Raw genomic sequence first — 25,669 nt, forward strand, 5'->3', positions numbered from 1 at the left:
GTTTCTAATATTGAAGGTGAGAAGTTTCTTCCTGAATGCTCTCCTGTATGCAAAATGGTGAGGGACATTGGGAAAGCTTGATTTCCTGAGACAGGCAATGTGGAAGAGAACGCCGCAATCTAGGCTACACAATTGAAGAATCAAATGAGTGTGATTGAGTAGCCATACAAAAGGAGAGAACGAAAATTAAGAAGAATTTAAAAAATACGAGGCAGTGGTTGAAATCTATGTGGGCCATTCAGAAAAAAGGCATGCAGACAAGATACAATGCAAGATGTAAAGCTATTTCTTGCTATAGGTAATGAATCAGATGAGAAGAAATTTGATCATTCTGAAAATGAGAATCAAAACAAGATAAATAATTGATTAAGATGAAGAGAATTTCTATCCGATCTCTTAGATTCCAGACCTCCTCTTTATATTGAAGGTGCACAGAGTATGTTTGGCTTTATCAATGAATAATTGATCCGTAATCAATGAACACATAATCTGGTTCTAGCTGATCCTGTGGGAGCGATACAAAAACCCTGGATGCTTACTCCCAATTCCTCTAAGGAGCCCATGCCCCATTCTGTGGTTGTTCTCACACAGCAGTGGCAAGAGCCCAGGAATAAAAATCAGACAGATGAGAAGGATGGGACAATAGAGAGACTATCTGCACCGCTTTGAACATCTTCCTGCATCTTATTTATTCTGTGCCGTAGTCCAATTTTGTGGAGGCCCAATGACTTGTCTTTGTAATTATAGAAAATAAGTGTGAAAGATTATGTACCTTTTATGCAGCCTCCCTGCTTCCTCCTACACTCACTTTGTCAATTTACTATACCTTGTTTCCCCTCCTTTCTCCTGAATTACTGGTTATTATGTGTTTCCTATTTCTTGGGCTTCTGTAGGCATTCACTTTATATAGTGAGAACACATAACATTACAAAATAGTTGGTTCCGGAACCTAGACATATGCTTGTTTTCTTTGAAGATGCAAAAAAAATGCATACCGTATTTTGAGATGCTATGGTATCTATTCATCATTCACTACCCTCACTATTCACTATTACTTCTTGTGATGTAGTCTTGCAGAAAGTGAGTAACAGTAATCAATTATAGTGATTCTTTGTGATGCACATGTGTGATATAAAAACAATGACTTCAACACAAATATTGATAACATTGATAATAATGTTCTTGAATTTGTAAGTAGTGTTTGCTGTGGCTGGCACCTGCGCATTAGGCGAGTGAGGATTGATCAATGCCGCAGCCCTCGGTCTCCTAATGGGCAGCGAGTATATCTGCTAAGCCAATCCTGGCGCTGCTGGAGCAGCATCTGTATTGGCTGAGAAGGGTTGCCACATTTGTGCCAGTGGCCTCTCGCAGTCCGCCAATGAGGGATTGGGCCCTGGGCTGCCATTGGCTGAGGGAGGCTGGTGGTTTGGATAAGAGGCCTGGCTTGGCGGCACTGATTAAGCTCAGCGCAGCGAAGAAAGGAGGGGCGCGCAGGCTGTGCTGCTGCTGCTGGAGCCACTGGTGTGCGTGCAATGCTCTGCTTCTCCCGGGCTCCGGAGTCATAGCGGGGCTGGGGCAGTTTTAGCAGGTGAGGTTGCACTGGAGCCCCTCTGTGGATCGGGCCATGTAGGGGGCGGGTGGAGTCCGGGGAAAGTTTATGTGCAGACGCGAACGGAGCTGGTGTGGGCAGGTGAAGGTGGTGAACATGTGTGTCTTGATGTCGGGGTCTAGGGTCAGTAAAGAAGGCAGGGGGGGGCAAAGCCTAAGTTGGACAGAAAGGGCAGATTTCAGGGGCATAGAGTGCATAGAGTTCATTGTGCACTGTGGGGCTGTGGCAGAGCATTCAGTGCTCTGGGCAGGGGGTACATGTGTAGTGTACTCAGATCAGGAGTGAATAACCCCATACTGTTGTGGGCTCAGTGCTGTGGGGCTGCATACTGAGCCGCAGTATGGCTATTGTTTTACGCCTCACCACTTTCGACTGTCACCAGCTGCCACTGATTCTCAGCTCACCAAACACTAAGACATACATGGGTAGGGCTATAAAAAATAAGGCCCAAAGTAGATTCTTCAACGTTTTTTGGACAGGGTGAAGTTCAGCACTGCTGAGGAAACTAGGGATCTCCTGGAGACTGCAAAAGTATCTGAATATTTCATTAGTACCCCTTCAGAGTCTCTGAATTTGTTGCCAATTTATATGAAAAGTGTGCAATAAAATTCACCATTTGGTTCTCTTCTCTTTTAAATATTTTGTAAGTGGAGAACTCCGTTGAACCTTCTTACTGGCCCATCCACAGGTTCATTCAATCAAATTCAAAGATAATATTTACTTCCCTAAGCTGTCAAAGTTGACTATCTGCTGATGGAACTTGTAATGAAAAATGTCCTAGCTAACATACCAGAAAGTTTCAATTCTATTAAGGAATCGGAGGCGAGGATTATGCCTTCTTTCTCCACTTTATTGCATAGCAGCGAAGACAATTGCAAAAAACACAGTGGATGGACAGAATGTAGAACAACGTAATACATTCAACCGAGTACAAGGATCTGGGCCTAAATCCATCGTTTTTTAGCACTCCACACCACCCTGGGTTAGACACTGGCTATATGCAAATCAGCTCTGACCCTGTGCCTCATGGGAACAGTCCAGTCCGAACTACCAAGCCATGTATTTCCCAGACCGGAATCAAGCATCCAAGGACCGGTTTCTGGCTATCAGCCTTCATTCAGCCTGGATAGCTTGACTCCAGTGGTGTGGAGAGCCTGGGACTCACGTCTGAGCATACCCAGCCCACTCGGGGTGAAAATTGCAAAAAACACAGTTGATGGACAGAATGTAGAACAATGTCATACATTCACCCCAGTACAAGGATCTGGGCCTAAATCCATCGTTTTTTTGCACTCCACACCACTCTGGGTTAGACACTGGCTATATGCAAATCAGCTCTGACCCTGTGTCTCATGGGAACAGTCCAGTCCGAACTACCAAGCCATGTCTTTCCCAGACCGGAATCAAGCATCCAAGGACTGGTTTCTGGCTATCAGCCTTCATTCAGCCTGGATAGCTTGACTCCAGTGGTGTGGAGAGCCTGGGGCTCACGTCTGAGCATAACCAGCCCACTCGGGGTGAAAATTGCAAAAAACACAGTTGATGGACAGAATGTAGAACAGTGTCATACATTCACCCCAGTACAAGGATCTGGGCCTAAATCCATCGTTTTTTTGCACTCCACACCACTCTGTGTTAGACACTGGCTATATGCAAATCAGCTCTGACCCTGTGCCTCATGGGAACAGTCCAGTCCGAACTACCAAGCCATGTCTTTCCCAGACCGGAATCAAGCATCCAAGGACTGGTTTCTGGCTATCAGCCTTCATTCAGCCTGGATAGCTTGACTCCAGTGGTGTGGAGAGCCTGGGACTCACGTCTGAGCATACCCAGCCCACTCGGGGGGAAAATTGCAAAAAACACAGTTGATGGACAGAATGTAGAACAATGTCATACATTCACCCAAGTACAAGGATCTGGGCCTAAATCCATCGTTTTTTTGCACTCCACACCACCCTGGGTTAGACACTGGCTATATGCAAATCAGCTCTGACCCTGTGCCTCATGGGAACAGTCCAGTCCGAACTACCAAGCCACGTATTTCCCAGACCGGAATCAAGCATCCAAGGACCGGTTTCTGGCTTTCAGCCTTTATTCAGCCTGGATAGCTTGACTCCAGTGGTGTGGAGAGCCTGGGACTCACGTCTGAGCATACCCAGCCCACTCGGGCTGAAAATTGCAAAAAACACAGTTGATGGACAGAATGTAGAACAATGTCATACATTCACCCCAGTACAAGGATCTGGGCCTAAATCCATCGTTTTTTTGCACTCCACACCACCCTGGGTTAGACACTGGCTATATGCAAATCAGCTCTGACCCTGTGCCTCATGGGAACAGTCCAGTCCGAACTACCAAGCCATGTCTTTCCCAGACCGGAATCAAGCATCCAAGGACCGGTTTCTGGCTATCAGCCTTCATTCAGCCTGGATAGCTTGACTCCAGTGGTGTGGAGAGCCTGGGACTCACGTCTGAGCATACGAAGACAACCACAAAAAACTACACTTCCCATGAACCAAAGGGGAGTGGAGTGGATCAGCGACTGCGCAGACGACCTCGCCCCGCTGAAGACCCAGCCGAGCAGACCCGGCAGCAAGAAAGCACCATGGTTTAACAACGAACTCAAGAGCTCCAAGAAGAACTGCAGAGCACTCGAGAAAACCTGGCGCAGAGACCCAACACCGGACAACATGACTGCCCTCAAGCTCGCCACCCGAAAACACCACCAACTGATCCACGCCACCAAGAAAACCGCATTCAAGGAACGACTGGACAACAACGCACACAACAGCAAAGAACTCTTCAGCATCGTGAAAGAGCTCTCCAACCCCAACGCCGGAAACAACGACATCACCCCTTCGCAAGACCTCTGCAACTCCCTCGCCTCCTACTTCCACAACAAGATCGCGGACATACACAACAGCTTCAGCACTCAACTGACGCACGCCACGACCGAACCACCGCCCCCCACAACCACCCTCCGCGCCTGGACCCCGATCAGCACCGAAGACACCGTCAACACGATGAACTCCATCCACTCCGGATCTCCGACAGACCCCTGCCCTCACCACGTCTTCAACAAGGCCGACACTGTCATCGCACCCCACCTGCGGGACATCATCAACACCTCCTTCGACACCGCTACCTTCCCGTAGAGCTGGAAGCACGCCGAACTCAGCGCCCTACTTAAGAAGCCATCAGCCGACCCCACCGACCTCAAGAACTACCGCCCCATCTCGCTGCTCCCGTTCCCGGCTAAAGTCATCGAGAAGACCGTCAACAAGCAACTGGCCGCCTTCCTCGAGACGAACGGCTCCCTCGACCTCTCGCAGTCTGGCTTCCGGGCCAACCACAGCACCGAGACCGCCCTGATCGCAGCTACCGATGACATCCGAGCCCTGCTCGACAACGGAGAAACGGCGGCCCTCATCCTCCTGGACCTCTCCGCGGCCTTCGACACTGTCTGCCACCGTACCCTAGTACAGCGCCTCAGCAACGTCGGAATCCAGGAGAAGGCACTGAAGTGGATCATCTCCTTCCTCGCCGGAAGGACACAGAGAGTCCGCCTCCCCCGTTCAGATCGGAGGCCACCGAAGTCATCTGCGGCGTTCCTCAAGGCTCCTCGCTCAGCCCAACACTCTTCAACGTCTACATGAGCCCCCTCGCAGCCATCGCACGCCAGCACAACCTCAACATCATCTACTAAGCCGACGACACCCAGCTGATCCTCTCCCTCACCAACGACCCCGCCACCGCCAGAGCCAACCTACACGAAGGGATGACAGACGTTGCCAAGTGGATGATGAACAGTCGCCTGAAACTGAACTCGGACAAGACGGAAGTCCTCATCCTGGGATCTTCACCCTCCGCCTGGGACGACTCCTGGTGGCCCCCCGCCCTGGGCAGCGCACCCAAACCCACAGACCACTCACGCAACCTGGGCTTCATCCTGGACTCCTCCCTCCCTCTCCATGACCAGACAAGTCAACGCCGTCTCCTCGTCGTGCTTCAACATCCTGCGCATGCTAAGTAAGATCTTCCGATGGATCCCCACCGAGACCAGGAAACAGTCACCCAGGCCCTCGTCACCAGCCGTCTGGACTACGGCAACTCCCTCTACGCCGGAACCACCGCCAAACTCCAGAAGAGACTCCAGCGGATCCAGAACACCTCAGCACGACTCATCCTGGACATCCCCCGCCACAGCCACATCTCCGGACACCTGAGAGACCTGCACTGGCTCCCGGTCAACAAGAGAATCACCTTCCGGCTCCTCACCCACGCACACAAAGCCCTACACAACCAAGGCCCAGGATACCTCAACAGCCGCCTCAACTTCTACGCTCCCAAACGCCAGCTTCGATCGACCAGCCACGCCCTCGCCGCCGTCCCCCGCATCCGAAGAGCCACCACAGGAGGAAGGTCCTTCTCCTTCCTGGCCGCCAAGACTTGGAACTCCCTCCCGACCCACCTCCACCTGACCCAAGACCACCTCGCCTTCAGGAAGCAGCTCAAGACCTGGCTGTTCGAGCAATAGCTGACCCCCTCCCCCCAGCGCCTTGAGACCCTCCGGGTGAGTAGTGCGCTATATAAATGCTTTGATTGATTGATTGATTGATTGATTGATTGAAGTAGAACAAGAAAAAACTACATGGCAACAGCCAATCACAAGTCCCAAATACAATGTCCAATAAGGGCCAAGAAAGCCCAACATAGTCCATCTACTGTGTTCTCTCCTCCTCTTTCTGTGTGCGTAGCCAACCTTCCCATTACTCTTCAGGAATCTTGCTTGTGTGAGTCCAAGCCTGGGAATAAGAAGAACATTTTTACCAGAGGAATTGCAGAGAGAAAAGGTTTCCAACAATAACTGAAAGCATTGCAGCATGGTTCACATAATACATAGTTGGAACCCACAGTAAACTCATCTTACTTACTGCCATACGGGGAGGGATCTCCTTCAGGAGTTCAGGGCGGGATAATCCTCGCCTCCGAGTCTTTAATAGAATTGAAACTTTCCGTTACGTTAGCTAAGACATTTTTCATTCTATGTCAGGACTGGAGGCGAGGATTATGCTTGTTCAAAGCTTGCCCACAACCAAATGAGCCACGTTCAAGATCGGTTTAAAATAGAACCATTTGAACGTGGAGTCTGAAGACCAATCAGCTGCGTTTAGAATATCTTCTAAACGCGCCCCCAGGCTGAAAGCCTTTGAGGCCAAGGCGCCTCCCATCTACCCCTGAAATCCACCACGCCATGAGTTTCAGAGAACGTGCGGACACTAGAGGAAGCAGAGACCCGTCCGGAGCCGAGAGAAAGTTCGGAAACTAGGGCAGTAGGATTGGAAAATCCCAAGAAAGTTCCAGAAGAACTGGAAACCATACTTGAGACCTCCAGGGGGAGTGACGAGGATCAGATCTGCCAACTGTCGACGGACCTGGGCTGACACCCTCATTATCATTGCAAATGGTCGGAATGCGTAGCTCAGCTCTAAGCTCCAATTCTTGAGGAACACATCCGTTGCTGCCGCCAGGGGTATGAACGCCAACTGAGAAACCGGGGTACCTGGTAATCCAATCTGGATTCAAATAGGTCCTCTGAAAAAGGACCCCAAAGGGCATTCAACCTTGCAAAAACTGAAGGATCCAGATGCCAGAGACTGGAATCTCTGAAATGGAGGGAATAGAAATCGGCTTCCTGATTTTCCCGGCCCGGAAGATTCTCCGCCGTGACAGACACCTGATGATCAAGGCAATACTGCCAAAAACTCATCGCCAGGTCCAATTGGGCCTTCGACCTGATCCCCCCAGGTGATTCACATAACGGACCTCTGAGACGTTGCCCATATTCAGGACCACACACGACTGCACTGAATCTTTCATCCAGCAACGTACTGTGAAGGACCCCGCCAGAAGTTCCAAACAATTTATGTGTAACTTCTGTTCTTCAGGAGACAACAACCCTCCTGTAGCAAGGTCCCCGCATCTGGCTTCCCAGCCGAGCCTGCTGGCGTCTGATTCTATGACCATATCCGGAGCGGAACCGAAAATCGCTCTTCCGTTCCAGGCCTCCATGTGGTCCAACCACCACTGAATCTCGGACCATGCCTCGTCGGACAAGGGTATCTTGTGAGAATACGGATACCCTTTCCATAGGAAAAATCCTTTCAGTCATTGCATGGCTCTGTAATGGAGGGGGCCCGAAAAGATGGCTTGGATGGAGGCGGATAAAAGGCCTACCACCTGAGCAAGCTGCTGGAGGGAAATGAGTGATTTGGCGAGAACCTGCCGCAGCTCATGCCGAATCTTGGTCACCTTCCTGCCTGGAAGGCTGAGTGTGGATGCGGGGGCGTCTATCATGAATCCCAAGAATGTAATGGTCTGAACAGGCTGCAACAGTGATTTCTTCTCGTTGATAACAAACCCAAGATCTTGGAGAAGTGACACCGCCATCTGTAGGTGTTGCAAGAGACGATGAGGGCAAGACGCCATCAAGAGGAGGTAGTCTAGATAGACAATCATCCAAACACCTCTGGGTCGCAGAAACTTCACCACTGGCCTGAACACCTTGGTGAAACACCACGGGCTGATGAGAGGCTGAAGGGGAGAGAGGCTAACTCGTAAGTCCGGTCGTTCCACAGGAATTGCAGGAATCTGCGATGGGGAGGAAAGATCGGCACCACCAAGTACGCGTCCTTGAGGTCAAGGCGGACCATCCAGTTGAGAGGACGGAGGACATCCCGGAGGAGGTGGTTTTCCTCCATCTTGAAATGGCAGTAACCCAGCCATTGGTTGAACTCGCTTAGGTTTATCACCGGTCTCTTGCCGCCATCGGTCTGGTCAACCAAAAAGATGTTGCTCAAGAAACCGTCGGGATGCCGGGAAGTAAGGGTGATAGCGCCCTTCCTGAGAAGACAACAGACCTCTTTGTCTACTAGGATGGTATCCTGTGCCGAAAAATAAATGGGCCGTGGGGGAAACCTTTGCACCATGGTCCCTTCGAATTCTATATGAAAACCCCTGACTCTCTGCAGAGCCCAAGCATCTCGAGTAACTGTAAACTAAGCCTGAAAACACCCTGCCAACCGCCCTCCTATTTCTTAAGGGGAAGAAGGGAGAGCTCTCACCTGGGCTAAAAGTTGTGGTTCCTCTACGGTAGCCTCTGCCTTTACCCCTTTTTCCTCACGTGGAGTAAAAGTTGCCAAATCTGGTCTGATCTTGGTATTGTCCGGAGCCCTTCTGGTTGGTCTGGCGTTGTTGACGACCGGCCCCTTCCTCTGCCGGCCCCGTGAAAAACACGGGGAAACACCTTTTTGATGGTAGACTGCGCACAGTCCAGAGAAATAAAAGTGTTTATAAATTTGCCCAGTTCTTTAACAAAGGGCTCTCCAAACTGCCCGCCCTGTGCGACGGGGCCCGCCTCAGAGTCCTCCAGGTCCCCCAGTTTCGGATCGATCTTGATGAGAAGGGACCGGCAGCGTTCTGTGGAGAGGGCACAGTTAGCGTTGCCCAAAAATATGATCACTTGTTGAGCCCAGCCTGACAAGGTCTCCGGTGAAATAATGGACCCTGACTCCTTGACCTCCTCCGTCATGTCAAGCATTTTTGTAATTGGGCCCAGGGCGTCCAGGAGTTAATCCTGGCAGGCCCTCCAGGATCTATCTATGCCCTTCTTGGGGTCCCTTATAAATTTCTGGAGGAAAGTACCCATACGGGGATCTATCTCGGGCGTAAGAGCTACCTTACCGTCCAAGGAGGGGCTTGGACATTCCGCCCGCAGACAATTACGGGCCTCTTTCTCAAGTGGAAGACGAATATGGGAGGCCACATAGGCCGCTACCTTATCACCTGGTGTCCACTCGGAGGACCTAGGGTGAACAATATAATTCGGATCCAACATATCCGAGGTACTCGGAGGATCCTGGGTGGTACCAGGGAGGGCCTGTGGAACTGGAACTGCTGGGTGGGGGGGCCGGATCCGGTACCTGGGCTGAAGCTGGGGCAGAAGGCACCCCAGGAAGAGGCATGGGACGACTGGCCAGGAAAGCCTGTCTAAGGCAATCAAAAGCATCGGTATCCACCCCTGCTTCACGGGACCTTTTAGGTGGTGGAGAACCCACTGGGTCCTGAGATGTACTAGTGTAAGGAACCTGGGGTAGAGGAGCAAGTTGCTGGGACAGTTGGGCAAAAGCCTGCTGAATTTGTCGTGAAAGCCTATCCTCTAATGGGGACATGGCCTGGTCCACTGCCCTATAAACAGAAGTGTCTACCGCCTCGTAAAAGGCGTCTCCCCAAGGCATATCAGCGAGAGGGTCTTCCTCTTCCTCATTGTAATCCTCATAATACTCCATACCAGGAGGCTGCTGAAATTACGTTAAGGCAACTCCCGTAGGGCCCAAACACAGAGGCCTTAAAAGGCTGTGGGTGTCAATCTAAACACTTTTGGAGCGGTAAAACCTCCAATCACTGGGTACAAGCCCGAGGGACTGAATGCTGGTAACAATATTTTTTGAAAACAACACCCCTGGATCAGGGCGAACTGGTCTGGGTGAAGTCCCTAGCTTCAGTGCTAAACATTACAAGACATCTGTCACAAGGCGTTCATCCACCGCAGTGGAATACTGGCTCTTCCTCGTCAAAATCTGACTGGGCGCGAGGGAAGAGCGTGGAAACCATGGAGCAGTGAGGTATTTGTTAATTATCTCTGCCTCGCCGCTCTAGAACCTTCCGGCGTACAACCTCAGACCAGGGGCCCGCTGTGATAGAGGTGCGATGTTTGAAACTCCCTGAAGAGAGTTCCAACATTGCGCCGTGCTCACGAGGGCTCCCGCACCCCCTGGCGGCGGGAGGACCGGGCACAAACCAGCATACAGCTGCGTAGGTACGGCGGCGACCGTACCCGCGGCTTGCCTCCCCGCAACGCAGACCCTGCTGCGGGAGGCACATACAGAGACGCTGAGCGTTGAACAAAAGAAACGAACATGTTTCACTGGGCGCGACGGCGCAAACCAAGGAAACTTAACTTCCAATGCAGTAAACCGTCCGAAGCCCACAAAAAGAACCCATGCAGGGTAGCGATAACGATAGGAAATACAAAGCACATTAAACTCTACAATAGAGAAAACAACAAGCGGAAAACCTTACAAAACAGTATAAATCATCAATCAGGAACATTGCCAACCGCAAATGCACATAAAACACAGCACTAGACAGTTAAAGAACTGAAGAGTACTTATCTTGCTGTGTAGCAGTGAAGAAAGAGGAGGAGAGAACACAGTAGATGGACTATGTTGGGCTTCCTTGGCCCTTATTGGACATTGTATTTGGGACTTGTGATTGGCTGTTGCCATGCAGTTTTTTCTTGTTCAACTTCACGCCCCTTTGATTCATGGGAGGTGTAGTTTTTTGTGGTTGTCTTCGCTGCTATGCAATAAAGTGGAGAAAGAAGGCATAATCCTCGCCTCCAGTCCTGACATAGAATTATGATTCCTGCACAAATAGGAGTTTGCATGCCGATAGGAATTCAATGGTTACTTAACATCAGTGAACTGAATCTCAATCACAGTAGAAATGTACTTTTTCTGCAGTTTGTGTATAGTGCAAGATTGGTCCAAGGTCATTAGGACGTTTACATAAGCACCAGATTATATTACAGAATGTAAGTTATTTTTTTTGGCAACAGGGAAATTAAGTGATTTTCCCAGAATCACAGGATAATGAGCTAGTTCCCAGTTACAAAGTCAGAAGCTTTGTCTTTTCAGATACATCTCCTCTCTTAGTTTTACTTTTTTGCTGACTTCTTTTTTAACGGATTATCTGGCATATACGTAGTGCCAAATCAAATGTTTCACTTACACTTTCGACTATGTTTTATTGTTCCACACAGTTAAATAACCTAGAAGAAGACAGTGACAATTTAATAATTTAGTAAAATTTCAACTATTATGACAAACAGTAAAATAGGTTTTTAGATCACTTCCTCAATGACACAAAATCGCAGTGTCAGTGTTTCTCAAAGTAAAGTCTTTAAAAATGTTTAAAATAACAAAAAAATAACATTTAATATCGGAACTTGTGATTATAAACTCACAATGTTTAGAAATGTGTTGCAGGTTGTAATCTGTACATCCTCAAAGCTTAAAGTTCTTGATGTTACCCTCTGAGTAAACAAATAAAAAGTAGACCTATATTAAAAATAAGTGACCAGGAAAGATGAAATATGACAAATATATTATTTTATTCATTTTTATATATATACGCATAAAAGTATTTAAATATTTTCTCTTTTTAATTGAAGAAAAGGGGATAATGGAACACACCATCATTGAAAAATTTGATAGACATACACTTTTGCTCTTTGCCTATGCATATAGTGTGGGTTAAATATAGGATTATCAGTAATGATATTTAGACATGTTAATCCATTCATACATGGCCTAATGATGCATCATATTTAGTTAACAAATGCCAAACATGATGTTATTTTGTACAACACGATTAAATACAACAAATAAGATCAAAGAAAAAAACTCAATACATATATGAAAACAACCAGTCAATGCGGTTATGGCTAACATAATTCGTATCTACGCGCGTTTCGGCGGTACTCCTTCATCAGGTAGTCATATGGGTCTGAAAAAAGAACAAAATATTCACAATTAATCCTGATCACATAATAACAGTCCTACTAAAGATTTCTGCTATAGATTAAGTCAGAAACGTAATTCAAAGGAAGGAATTCATTTATTTAAAATGTAACAGCAGAAAAAAGAAATTTATTATATTACTGAGGGATAAAAATTAAAAAAGGGGAGAACGGTGCGGTGTAAATAGAATAGAACCAATACTTCATTAATTAAGATTAGAACACCAAGAAATTGTGAAGTAATAATAGAAAGAATTCATGAAGAACAATGGGGCATATTAACAAGATGTGCGATAATAAAAGCACATCGCACATTTCCATATCCCCGGCTATCGCCGGATTTAATCGCTGTGATAGCGCGTAATTATCAACGCGCAACACGTAGGCAAAATTAAATCCGGCGATAGTCGACAATAGGGAACATTAGCGCATGAAAACAAGCGTTGTTTTCACGCGCTAATGTGTGCCTTGATAATATGGGGGGGTGGATTCAGCTTTATGATCCACACCCCCATGTTATCAATGCCTAACACCTGATCAAAGCAGGCGTAGGGAGACCTGCGATAAACGAGTTTATCGCAGGTCTCCTTCTCCCAACGCCTGCCTTCATAATAGGGTGTTAACACCTCCAACCACATTTTACATGTGGTTGGACGTGGGAACGCCCACCCTGCATCCCATTAGCGTTATCTATCGCCCCCAGCGCGGGGCGATAGATGACGTCAAGAATACGTCTCTAACTTAGGTTAGAGACGTATTGGTAATAGTGCGATAAAAAAATGTGTTAGCGACTTTAAAAAGTAACTAACGCATTTATCGTGGGCTTGGTAATATGCGCCCATGTGTATAAAAGATTGAACCTTAGAAATTTGGTAGAATTGCCCATGTCAATACATATATAGTGACACTATCCCGGGATAATACATTGAAGCTGGTAATTCTCTAAGGTGAATTTACCTTATTAGATGTCGTATGTCATCTAACCAGTCAGTTTTAAGTAGAAACTGTAAATAATGATAGGTGTAAGGAAAGCGACTGAAAAACACAATGGAAATAATACATCAACAGTATTGGTCCTATTCTATTTGCACTGCACCGTTCTCCCCTTCATCCCTCAGATAAAGTTCTGAAATGTATTTATCGATTTCTTACAGGCTTTTATTCACCCACAAAAAAAATCCATTTTGTAAAATAAATGCTCTTGTACCAATCCGAGCAATGGGCATCCAAGGGCCCCGCGTCATTTCTTTAAATATAGACGTGTTATTTTGTTGCAACAAACCTTTAGAGTACGAGGTATGAGTCCGGAGCTATTTTAAAACTTGTTCAAGAACTAAAGGGCTCTAAACTACGCTGTTCGCCTGCAGCATGGCCTAGGTGAAAATCCCACATAATGCCACATTCATGCAGATGGGAGCAGGCATTTCACGTGGACGCTCTGGTATTCTAAAGCCATCTTTATGGGCCTTGCATAGACACGCCATTGTGGTTGGCATCCCTCAGCTGGTCATAAACTGCTAACGCACCACGGCAGCCGAGAAAAAACACAAAACAAAGAGAAACCTTGCCTCTAAAACAGTTATAAATTGTAAAGGAGAGTGTGGTAAGGAAGGCGGAGGTGGAAAGCCTATAAACCACTGACTTAAATCACTTTCACATGGCGTTAATATGCTTCGTAACTTTTGGTTAAATGGGGGGTATTCTTCTTTCCTGTCTATGACCCTCTTGGTGGTAAAGCGTCTCTTTGTTTTGGTTGCACAAGTACCTCTCAAAATAGCGCCTAGCCTCCTAGAATATTAGTCATATGGCATTTACAATCTGGGCAGCAGACACCACTAAATGCTGAAGCCCATGAGCAGATACTAAAACGATAGGACTGCAACATTTTGTCTGAAAATGCCGGTGCTAATAAACGTGTGGTTACCACTGTTCTGTTCTCCATCACATTACTCATGCCCTTAAATTAACCTTTTAAACAACGACTTAAGCTGGCAAAATAGCTCAGAGCGCTCACTGTAGAGGTCTATGTGTGCTCTTGAGATTTCTGCCTCCAAGGTCAACTCAGACTTTAATCCTCCCACCATAGGTAAAAGGAGTATCAATGTAAATTGGGAAATAATAATTATATAGAAACATGATTTATCTTGAGTACTTTGGCTAAAAGTGAGATATGAACAGACAATTATTGTTCTATATTTTTAATTAATTAGCTGTATAAATAATGTACCCTAGCCACACTGAACTATTTCTGTATTTGATTTTAGTGCAGATTTCAATGAATTTGAGTTTCTCGTTGAAAATAGTATGTATATCAGGATCTTTTTGGCAAAGGGCCACTCTTCAGTTGCACTGTTTTTATAAGGAATATTCCTATGAGCCTCCAAGGCCGACCAACTTCGTCAGTACGAAGAGCGAGTTATGGGTGGTACTTCTCTTTGTGGACAACCAAGGCTTGCAATGAGCTTCCACGTGATCTGTACTAAAGTACTGAATATCATCTTGGCTTTGCAGGAAAATTAAAACGTGCATTTTTATTAATCAGGTTTTGTCAAGGTCTCGTGACTTCTATACTTGAGTCTTTTTAGACCCAAATCACCCTTTATATTGGTAACCATGTACTCCAAATCTAAATGAATTAATTCAATTGTGCATGTGACAATGCACAATACATTGATTAATCCATAAAGCGCAATGCGCGTCACGCGAAAACCTCAATTCATTTGTTTTTTAAAGATCTTATACTGGATACATTTGTTTAAAAGAAAAGCAAATCTCGCTTTTTATATAGATGCATATAAATTAGCAACAGCTTCTACAAAAAGGGTGATGTTGAAACCTAACTAAGCAAAATATGAACATGGATTTATAAAACAAGCATAAGTACTCCAGGTCTCAAAATGGAAAATGCATGCTAAATACATGCAGTGGTTACTTGCCAGTCATGTATGTTATTTGGGCACAGAATATAATCTACACCAGTGTTATTTTCATACTTGTTTTCTGAATGGTTATCAGTAGGGCTATACCACCACAATGCCATATCTGGCACTGTTACCTGCCATTAGCAAGCACACGTCTTTTCATGACTGTAGTCCATTTGTTTCCCATGGATCTATGGGTGCCTTTTAGTTTAACCTTATCCAAGATATGTTTTATTCACTAAGGATAACTAGAGGCCAATTTAGAGTTGCTTAGTTTGATGACCTCCAATTAGCAGGAGTGCTCTATACAGGTGGTAGAGATTCATGGCCCGATTACAATGTTGGATGGAGAGCCTCCAACCAGCTGTCCACCAGATGAATTCCATCCAACACTGTAGGTTTCAGTCCGACCGCTCTATTACGATGCCGGCAGTCAGAGTGAAACCTGCAGGGAGATTCAGACATGCTTCAGACAGGCCCATCAGAGCATTGGAAGCCACCATAATCCCATAATGACGGCAGAGCCACGCTCGGCTCCGCCATCGTAATTATGATGGTACTTTCTGACAGCCATTTCATGTGGGCCTTTCCAACATGGAAAGGCTGTCGTAAAGTGTCTTTGGAGGCCCCTACCATGGACCCCTGCCCCTGGCCCTCCACCATGGGGCCTGGGAGGAACATCCTCGTACCGTGTGGCCACACAGTGCAGGTATGTTTAAAAACATCCATTTTACAATGGTAGCTTTTGCTGTGGGCCTTTTCCACCTGCCGTACAAGCTTACATTATAAAATGGATGTTTCCGACTACTCATAGGGTGGTTGCATCCTAATACTGAGGTCGGAACCACCGACCTAAGGTCGGGTGATTCCAGACTGCTATGGTGTTGGGCAGACATAAGTCCGCCCGACATCGTAATGAGCCCCTAAGTTTTTGAAGATCTCATTTGCTTCACCAGGTAACTTCCTCAAAAGAAACCATACCCAGGCTCTGTGTCAGGTTCTGGGTGTGTTAGCCCACCGATTTGACCAATTCCTTTCATTGATTACAGTTGGAGATGGTTTGTTTGTCACTGAGTATTGTCAGCTTTAACCATTCTGGTATCACATGGCACAAATCCTCATTGGGGTTCCCTCCTTGAAGCTTGTGGTTGGATTAGCTATGAAGATTTCCTGCTCAGGCTGCCTGTCCATAGAACACCCTCGAACAGAAGGTCATCAGAATCTGCAACCCTCCAATACTCAACTGGTAAGTGGTACTGGGAGGGCTGCATGGGATGGCGCTGCAGTGAGATCCTTAGGGGGCTGTATTCAGTACAGGGAGGACATGCGTTGGGCTAGTTTGCAGCTCCTGTGATTTAATCAGTATTATTTTTTTCAAAGGCAATATGCGCATTTAGCTTTCGAATGATATAGGAGTTGGCATTCCTGTTATTAACCACTCTTAACAATGAACGTTTGCAAAAAATCCAACAATGGTCTTTTCTTGGAAATGAAAGAGCATATCAAACATCAGTGAGGCTAGCCATACTGATTGTTTCAGCTTGATCATTGTCCTTCCACTGATAGTGCTGAATTGAGGTACTATTTTGATATTTTCTTTGAACAAGTTGAACCACTTGCCATTTATAGCTATGTTTTACTATGTCACACTCACTTCAATGAATCCCTTTTCTACCTTGAAATTGATATATATCATGACAACATATGTCATCTGTTTCCAAATGTATTTTCACTAAGACATGGTCATGAGCTCAATTGCTTTTATGTGATAGGATTTTTTACAAAATGGAAAATGTCTTTTTCTTTTTCATGCATGGGGGATTAACTGATTTCTCAGAATCACAGGAGCTGAGACCTAACAAGCAGTGACAAGACCAATGGATGTCACTAACACTAGTTGCTCTGCCATTGCCTTTTGTTCATGCTGCAAAGCATGGGCATTGCTGACTTTAGCAATGATTTGTAGCCATGCTGTACTGTAGCCAGGCTGCAGTGCAGCATGGCTAAAAATTATAATAAAAAAGACTATGATGCATCCACTGCGAATTCACTTTTAAAATGAGCACATTAGCTCTGGCTGCATTATCCCCAATGCTGTACGGCATGGCTACCAAACATTGCCAAAGCCAATAGCTCTCATAGGCAAGACCTGTTAGCTTTGCCATTGCTTGTTGGGCTTACATTTATATTAAAGATAGCAGAGGCAGAGCGAGAGAGTGAAGAACTTGTAAGCGCACATCCCACCAAGGTATCTTGGTGCTGGGACTAGCAGTCCTGAAAACAATACATGGAAAGACACACAAGAGATCAGTATTCAAGCGCCTGCATCCAAATGACTCTACCATTTTTTGAAAGACAGACATCAAACCGTCATCCTCTCGTAAAATGCAACTAGACAAGGGTGTCCCACAGGGCAACTGTTTGAGCCCTACTTTCTTGAATATCTATATTGCCCCTCTTGCAAAAATCGCTGAGCCTTATTTCTTTGATATAATTTCATAAGCGGATGACACCCAGTTGGTGTTTACAATGGAGTCAGTCCTGGCGGCCACTGGGTATGTTTGCCATCTCCGACTGGATGAATGAGAATTGTCTCCAATTGAATGTAGACAAAACAAAGATTATGCTGCTCGGAAGGCCTCCACCACCTGGACTGATGAATGATGGCCCCACCAATTGCGCTCAGCATCTATGCCCAAGAAATCCACTAGGAATCTTGGTATGAAAATCGATCAAACTCTAAAGATGAACGAGCACATCTTGACCACCTCCGGAATATGCTTTCATAACATGCACCTACTGCATGGAATATTTCCCTATTTCCCCACATCGGCCAGTAGAACCCTAGTACGAGCCTTCGTAACAAGTAGGCTGGACTATGGCAACTCTCTCTTGGCGGTAGCAAATGAGACGTTGGTAGCCAAAGTACAGGTAGTCTAAAACACTGCAGGCAAGATTTCTAAGTTGCCCTCCCGGCACTTCTTCGGCCCACTGTTCAAGGAGCTGCACTGGCTGACAGTAAAAAAATGGTGCTGTTTCAAGATCTGTTGCTTTACCCACAATGCATTAAAAGGCAAAGGGCCATTATATATAAGGTTAAACCGTACACACCAAGCCGAAGGCTAAGATCGTGTGATAAAGCCTTATTATGTGTGCCCTCATTCGGCTACTGTGTTGCAGGGGAAAAGCCTTCTCTTACCTTGCACCCCACTACTGCGACAAACTGCCTCTGCACGTTCGCACTTGCACTAACTATTGTCAATTTAGGAAACTACTTAAAGCCCATCTATTTTAATTCCTACGCTCTTGCTGATACTTATGATATGCTACAGCGCCAAGATGCCCCTGGGTGAGTTGTGCGCTCTATTAAAGGTAAATAACATAGCATTATCTATAAATAGTGGCCTTCCCTTGTGTACTGTGAGGTCGACGACCCCAAGTTAATTCTGCTTTTTATGCTATCGGGCAGAGGATGCTCATCAACCTTCTCACTGCATGTGCTGATCCCAGTCACTATCTTTACTATTAAATGATAAAACCCTGTATGTGTGTGTGTGTGGCCCACAGCTGATCCTCTTCCCTCACTACACCTTTCTACTGAGAAAAAGGGGAAGGGGGGTTGACAGAGCCTCACGGGAGCAACACCCAGGGGAGGATATGACAGGCTGGTACTCGCCTGAATCCCCACTTATCATCATCAGCTACTGTCAACCATGAAAGAAAAGGGGATAAATAGTGTGCAATGAAACCAAAAAACCAATATGTGTAACACGTGTTAAATGACCACAAATGTATACCAAAACTAAATGTTGATATTTAATCATCTCCCCGTAACTGTGAAGGTGGGAGATAATCAGTGGCGATAATCATACGATTCACCCATATGTATTTAGGATGCATACCACACTTAAGGAAAATGACCCTTTCAAAGATGGCCGCCAAATATATCGGTCACGTTGAGCACGTCTTACCGGCGCGGCGCAGCGCAACACGCCTCCATCACGTGACCGGATTTCCAATGTTGAAAACCGCAAACCGGGAGAACGGGGTTAGACGCAGGGTGAGCGGAAGCCAGACCATTGCACAGCGACGGTAAGAAGGATAGCGATTGATTGTTACATATCTACATAGGGAGGCAGATCTAGCGCTGCTGCTACGTCCCTTGCTGGGACTAGGGACGCTGAAATCATGTTGGTCTACGGACCCATAGAACGAGGTACGATATGCCCCCAGGGAGTAAGGCTCTAATACTAAAGATGAAGTCACCGATTTCTATTAGAAACGGGACAACGGCACCATGAGGAGTAACCGCAGTAGCCCCCAAACATCCAATAACTAGTCCGCAAGGCGCAGGGTAGGAGACCGCCAAAAGCGTAAGCATAAGTGATCAGCTTAATAAATATGGCTTTCATCCCTAGCTTTGTTTTACAGAGACCGACCGTTAGGCGGTTAACGGGACTCACTAATGGTGTAGTGGTGTCCGACAGACGTAGATTTTTCTACGGGGGCCGGGTAGGCTCATAATAAAGAGGCCACCTGGTAATGTATGATGAATACCAACACTATTCAAATGTGGAGACGCTAATTTTTAATTGGAATTTTTTCATTTTTAATTTGAACTTTTATTTTCATTAATATCCCTACCGAGACACATTGAGTACAATGTATGTGTGTGTGTATTTGTGCTCCTTGTCTGACTACAGGTACAATAAAGGGAGAATCTAGAAGTGCAAGACTTACGCTGACCCTAGATAAACCCTGAAGAAATCACCGGTAAAGTATATGTAGGTGATGACACATGTCGGTTGTTGGTTTTAATAGAGTGAGCAAACAGCACAGAATAAAGGTGTAGTTGCCAGTTTAGCTCAGCTCTTTTTACACAGTGGTGCTGCAGAACTCGAATATTTAGGGATCTGTCATACCACACAGGGCCATTTAACACGTGTTACACATATTGGTTTTTTGGATTCATTGCACACTATTTATCCCCGTTTCTTTCATGGTTGACAGTAGCTGTTGATGATAAGTGGGGATTCAGGCGAGTACCAGCCTGTCATATCCTCCCCTGGGTGTTGCTCCCGTGAGGCTCTGTCAACCCCCCCTTCCCCTTTTTCTCAGTAGAAAGGTGTAGTGAGGGAAGAGGATCAGCTGTGGGCCACACACACACACATACAGGGTTTTAGCATTTAATAGTAAAGATAGTGACTGGGATCAGCACATGCAGTGAGAAGGTTGATGAGCATCCTCTGCCCGATAGCATAAAAAGCAGAATTAACTTGGGGTCGTCGACCTCACAGTACACAAGGGAAGGCCACTATTTGTAGATAATGATATGAGTGGGGAGCGGCCTGTTTCCCTTTTTTTCCCCCTGAGGCTCCTGTTATGATTGAGAAATAACATAGCATAACAAAACTAACAGAGGGCCATATGAAAAGCCTCAAGACTGAAAATATGATGAAGATTTATATATGTGCAAGCCCCACACAGCTTCTTCTCTCAACCAAAATGATAAAAGCCTTAGGGCCTGATTACGAGTTTGGCGTTCCATGAACTGCCATACCCGTAGTTGAGGTATGACTGCTGCAGTCTCAGAGCTCCCAGCGCCGCAGCATCGGGGGTCCTACCGCTGTATTACAAGACTGTCAGAGTGCTATTGGAAAAACCACAGGTGAACCACTGACACCGCCAGAACACTGCAAACCACTGCAACTGCAGTCGGGGAGAAGCAGCTGCCATAGGGCGGTACAGAGAAGTTTCACAGCAGTCAGGGGCGTAACACAGGCCCCTGCAGCCCCATGGTGCGGAGGGGCCCCAAGCTGCAGGAGGCCCCCTTGGCACTACAATCTGGCCAGAGAGCTCCTGATTGAGCCCGGAGGGGGCCCCTCTGCGTTCCGTGCATGGAGGCCCCCTCAATTATCGTTACGCCAGTGACTGCAGTCCATAAGAGTTGGCTTTCTGACGAACCGATCATGGAAGTGGTACCACCGGCTTTAAGTCGGCAGAATTGGAGGATTTGAGGTGCCTACTCACCGCTTTCTTGTCCTTCCCGTACGAGTTTGATGTAGATCCCTTTCTCCAGGTCCTGCCTTCACAGCAGCATCTTCACTCCAAAGAATGCAACCCTTTTTGCCGAGATATACAGGTAAGTCCTGTTTGTACCCTGTACCCATTGACTGGACTAATCACATATGTTCCACACTCTGGCAAAGGGTAGATGTTATTTTTCACATGTATCATTTATCTGTATACATTCCATGCATGGGCTGTTGAAGTATACACACAGGCATTGATAAATATGGACAACCATTTACCACTGCTGCGAGACAGCTGTATGCACACTGCAGGCCCAGGGGTCAACTCGTAATACGGCGTTTGGAAGACTGCCAGCATTGTGGTCTTCTCTAGACTGCGGTGTTTGGGCAGACGGACCGCTAAACTCTTAATCAGGCCCTTAGTGTAATTCATCATTCCTAAAATGGTGAGTCTGTCGTTTTTTCCAGTAAGCTATGTATCCTTATATTTATTTATAGGCATATTAGAATTCAAATATGGACCTTTATTTTGTGATGCCTGCTTATATTAGAGAATATGTTTGCATTTTTTATGCAAAAGATGAGTTTTGCTAGAGCCTAGTATAACAGTTTAGACAGACATGCTGAAAGGCTGCCATTCAACCACATCATGGGCTTGAAGATAGTCTGCTAGTATTTCTAATTGCTCTATGCTACCTGTAGCATTAAAGATTAGGGCAGGTGGCAATGGGATGAAGGGCATGCATGAGGTCAATTTTATTGTGGTGGAGAAACTACAGCAAAATGTTTTCATAACTATTTACACATTCAATGACCTGTCTCTTGAGTGCTCCAAATTGTATGTGTAAAGAGTATGTAGTATGGAAGCCATAGGAGGTCCTAAAGATGTCGGTGAGCTCAAATTCTACTCGACAGTACATAAGTAATATTATCTTTCTTTTGGCATTTGATGCTATGCCTTTGGTTTTTATCAAAACTCTGGCTATTTAGGTAGACCAATAAGAAAGAGAGGGAGATGTGCTGGCTCCAAAACAGGTTAACCTCAATTCTCAGTTTCTACAGACAAGTTAAAAAAAAGCAATGGATTGAGGTAGTTCATAATAGTGGAATGCAGGTATTTTGTTTTATCCCAGTTAGGAATTGCAGCAGAGTTTCTCTTCACTTTTTGCCATATTCTAGATGGAAACCATTAGAAACATTTAGGGCCTGATTACAACTTTGGTGGTGCTGTGCCGGCACAGCACCGCCAAAGCCCTGCATGGACCGCCTGCCAGATTGCAAGTTTAACTCATGTCTGGTGGACTTTTCTTTTGCCATTCCCACGGAGGTGTCCTGAAAAAGGGCACTGCAATGGGAACGCAAAAGCAGTTCCAGCACAGCATGGACTGTGATGTCCATACACTGCTTGAACTTGTGGTGCATACAAACAGTGGGGCACAATGCATCCCCATGGCAGTAGAGGAATGGGGGGCTTGTAGGGCCCCCTTTTTTCCCCACCGCCAGCCATTTCATGGCAGACTCACCGCCATTAAAAGGCTGGAAGTGGGGAAACTCACAATATGCTCAGAAGACAGCAGTGGTCCTGTCTTGCATATTGTATAGCCCTGTCTGCTGTGCCACTGCCAGGGAACTGCGGTTCCCCGAAGCAGTGGTGCCGGTCCAAATAACTGCCTCGTACTACGGCAGATGCAGGACCACCACTGCGAGTCTGGCGGTCAAAGACTTCAAGACTCGTAATTTTACCATAAGATACTACTTTTGATGATGTAGGGTTCCCATGGCATAGATCTGACACCTGAAATCTCTTGAACTGAAGGCATTGTTTGGATAGTAGTGATAAAGATCATTGGTACAAAAATAATTTAAATTTAGTTTAAACTGACTATATACCCAGTTTGAGATCTAATTCTCTTTTACCCACAATATCTCTCCTGTTCCTTCCCTTTACTCTAATTTAAAAAAGATTTGCAATTCTCCAACAAGGGACATAGTATGTCAAATGCTGAAAAAATGACATTAGTATGTTTGAAACTATTTTATTAAAAAGGTGAGCCTTTTCAAATTAGGATTTCGATATACTCCCCGTTAATGTTATGTATATGTTATATATTTATAATGCACTTAAATCAGCTTTAATAAACATATTATTTAAATAAATATATACTTTCTGTCTTTTAAGATTTCACCTTTCATCGTCAGGGTCTCACTTTACAGTGAACTGATAACATTAATGTAAAGGTAAAGCTGTTAATTAGGGTAATTGAAAAATGCATCAGCTTTTAATTAAATCAGTAAAATAAAATCCTCCCTATGAGACATACACCAGGCTCATTAATTGAGTAGCAATTAACCCTTTCTATTGAGTATTCCCAATTTAAGCAAAATGCTTGTTTGTAAGTATTTCACAAGTATAAATGCCTTTGGTTTCTATTCTCTTTTGAGTCATGAATTTGGATGGAATATTTCACCTACACTCCAGTTCTTGATATTTCTGTTTGATATAAGAAGAATAAGGTACATGTCAAAAAGCTCCATGTCTATGTAAGTCAGCTGTGCAATAAGTATCAGGTGTCAGGGACTGGAAGCCTAGACATCCATTAAGTCCACTTCTTGAATGCCCAACAAAAGGGCAACTTCTCCCATTAGCCATGGTGCCACCTTACATAAACCAGTGCATGGCAAAGTTGTGAAGGTTTTTCCTAATTGGGTCCCAGTTAGGAGCAAAAAAACACAAAGGGTAAAATCTCCTTGGCAATTTTCTATCTCTTAACTGAAGATGAAGATTAATACTGATGTTATTAGAAAGGCACAACACTTCCAGTGACATCCGGGGAAAGGAGAGAGCCAAGGAACAATATCCAGAAGTAGATCCAATAGGAGTTCCAACTGCTAAATACAAACATCTAGGACAAAAATAGTAGGAAAAGGAGTGAAGAAAACAACAAAAAATAAACCGATCAATGTGTTAGGAAAAGGGGTGGGCACAACTCATGGAGTTTCACTCCGCGGAGTTACATGAAAACTCCGAGACAGTCTGCGGAGTTCTGTGAATGGGCAAAAATCAGCATGTTGCTCTGCTTGCACTGATTTTTAGCACCGGGAGCTTGTTTTGTGCTGAAAAATTAGCACTAACAGCACCATGGAGTGCACCAGAGGGCGCTGCTTATCGAGTTGGTTTTGCTTCCACTCGAGTAGGTTTTGTACTCGAGCTGCAGCTTTCTCACTGCGAACAGTCGTGACCGCCCACATTGGAATAATCTTCCCACGTGCCCTCTTAGCACCTGAAAATTGCACTAGAGGATGCTAATTCTCACTCGTCAAGTTACTGTTGGTGACCGACAAATGAGAAAAACTCTGCCAGGCAGGGGTTTGCGGAGTTTGGCTGGAACTCCGCATGAGTGGACTAGATTTTGCCAACTTCCGCAGCAGAGCCCAATTTATCACCCACCTCTAGTTAGGATGCATTGATTCCTGGGAAATGCTTTCTTATATGTGGTAGAAACAGGAATTGACATCTCAGGAAAATACTCTACTTCGTCTTGAAGTGGGTACCATGGACTGACCACTATCTTGGAAAGGGCATGTCTATAAGGCTTGTCCATGCCCTTTTCCAGAAACCTAGGCATTTGTTTGGTGCATGAATAAGAACCCCAGGTTTGACATTCTAACTTCTAAGAATAATCCACTGGCATGCGATATAATGACAGAGGCACTGAAGATATCTCTTCTTAAGTTAGGTACTGACTGAAATGCATGAATCAAACACTCAATTATTTTGATTAATGAGAAACCTAATAAGTGACTACTCCACAAAGGAAGAGAGACGATTACAGCATTAAAGCAAGAGTCATTGTTATGGAGACCACAAAGGAACTCATTACTGCACTGATACACAATAAGACGTTTACTAACAAGCTAAAACCAATTGTACTGACCTGTTGTCATGAAAGGAACCCAAAGCTAAATAAATAAAGTGGCTGTGGCATTGTTTGGAAAACAGACAAGGCAACGTTCAGTGTATATAGAACACTGAAGGAACTTGGACAGTCAAATGTGTGTAAGGAGAATGACGATGAATAGTTTTTATTAACATAAAGATCCCAGAAAGGCTTAAAACCTTTTGACCAGAGTGGTCCTGGGAACCCCTCTCTCAGGACAAAATGTACGTGCTGCAGTGTTTGGGGTCCACTTTAATAATTTTGCTCCTTCAAGGAATAACGAGGTGCTGGCTATTCCTCTGCCTGTAAATGTTAAAGATTTAGCTAGAACTTCCCTTAACTATCACTATCAAGAAAGGACCTTTCAATGCAGTAGAGATCAATCAGATGTTGAGAAAGCCCTGCTGTGACAGTGAAACCTTATCGTAGTTTTCATTTATTTTTTGATTTTTACTGATAAATATATATTTTGATTCAGACTTCACTATCCATTCTTAAATATCAATTTCTATCTATACTTTACTTCC

This window comes from Lissotriton helveticus, chromosome 1_1 (assembly GCF_964261635.1).
Source record: "Lissotriton helveticus chromosome 1_1, aLisHel1.1, whole genome shotgun sequence".
NCBI classification, from domain to species: Eukaryota; Metazoa; Chordata; class Amphibia; order Caudata; family Salamandridae; genus Lissotriton; species Lissotriton helveticus.